The sequence below is a fragment of the Capricornis sumatraensis genome, chromosome 11, assembly GCF_032405125.1.
Source record: "Capricornis sumatraensis isolate serow.1 chromosome 11, serow.2, whole genome shotgun sequence".
NCBI classification, from domain to species: Eukaryota; Metazoa; Chordata; class Mammalia; order Artiodactyla; family Bovidae; genus Capricornis; species Capricornis sumatraensis.
The window spans coordinates 17,519,009-17,520,791 of NC_091079.1; the positions used below are offsets into that span (position 1 = coordinate 17,519,009).

The 1,783-nt window shown below is 38.8% G+C and overlaps 1 pseudogene; it reads left to right on the forward strand.

The window, feature by feature from the left end:
* Positions 1 to 609: 609 nt before the first annotated feature.
* LOC138088729 (craniofacial development protein 2-like) lies at positions 610 to 1,556 on the forward strand (annotated as a pseudogene).
* Positions 1,557 to 1,783: the final 227 nt, after the last annotated feature.

Sequence of the window (1,783 nt, forward strand, 5' to 3'; positions counted from 1 at the left end):
AAATCCACAAATTTTAATTTTCTCTATTCTATGTTTCTATCTCTAATGTTATTATCCAGAATGGTCAAAAGCCCTTTTTTACCTTTAGAACTTTTCAGCCTAATTTTGTGAGATGTAGAACTGTAATAATGAACTTTGTACTATCCTTTGGTAGCAGACTATAGTTAAACTTTAGACATTCAATCCCTACATTATTGTCACATATCCCGCAATAAAAGTTCAGTCTCACTTGCTAATGCCAGTATATTAGCATATCATAATGTCAGAATTTATCAAGATTCATTCTGACATTGAAAAGCAGTAGCTTTTTTTTTAAAGATAAAAATTTAAAAATGTCAATGATTTTATACATCTTGAGATGTTTACCAAAAAGCAAAAGCAAAAAAAATTAAAAAAAGCAAAAGCAAAATGTAAGTTAAAAAACCATACTCACAGAAAACTAGTCAATTTAATCACACTAGGACCACAGCCTTGTCTAACTCAATGAAACCAAGCCATGCCTGGCGGGCAACCCAAGATGGGTGGGTCATGGTGGAGAGGTCTGACAGAATGTGGTCCAGTGGAGAAGGGAATGGCAAGCCACTTCAGTATTCTTGCCTTGAGAACCCCATGAACAGTATGAAAAGGCAGTATGATAGGGTACCAAAAGAGGAACTCCCCAAGTCATTAGGTGCCCAATATGCTACCGGAGATCAGAGGAGAAATAACTACATAAAGAACGAAGGGAGGGAGCCAAAGTAAAAACAATACCCAGTTGTGGATGTGACTGGTGATAGAAGCAAGATCCAATGCTATAAAAAGCAATATTGCATAGGAACCTGGAATGTCAAGTTCATGAATCAAGGCAAACTGGAAGTGGTCAAACAAGAGATGGCAAGGGTGAACGTCGACATTCTAGGAATCAGCGAACTAAATAGGACTGGAATGGGTGAATTTAACTCAGATGGCCATTATGTCTACTACTGCGGGCAAGAATCCCTCAGAGGAAATGGAGTGCCCATCATGGTCAACAAAAGAGTCCGAAATGCAGTACTTGGATGCAATCTCAAAAACGACAGAATGACAGTCTCCAAGGCAAGCCATTCAACATCACAGTTATCCAAGTCTATGCCCCAACGAGTAATGCTGAAGAAGCTGAAGTTGAATGGTTTTATGAAGACCTACAAGACCTTTTAGAACTAACACACAAAAAAGATATCCTTTTCATTCTAGGGGACTGGGATGCAAAAGTAGGAAGTAAAGAAACACCTGGAGTAACAGGCAAATTTGGCCTAGGAATGCAGAATGAAGCAGGGCAAAGACTAATAGAGTTTTGCCAAGAAAATGCACTGGTCATAGAAAACACCCTCTTCCTCCAACACAAGAGAAGACTCTACACATGGACATCACCAGATGGTCAACATCAAAATCAGATTGATTATATTCTTTGCAGCCAAAGATGGAGAAGCTCTATATTGTCAACAAAAACAAGACCAGGAGCTGACTGTGGCTCAGATCATGAACTCCTTATTACCAAATTCAGAGTCAAATTGAAGAAAATAGGGAAAACAAATAGACCATTCAGGTATGACCTTAATTAAATCCCTTATGATTATACAGTGGAAGTGAGAAATAGATTTAAGGGCCTAGATCTGATAGATAGAGTGTCCGATAAACTATGAGATGAGGTTCGTGACATTGTACAGGAGACAGGGATCAAGACCATCCCCATGGAAAAGAAATGCAAAAAAAACAAAATGGCTGTCTGGGGAGGCCTTACAAAGAGCTGTGAAGAGAAGAGAGG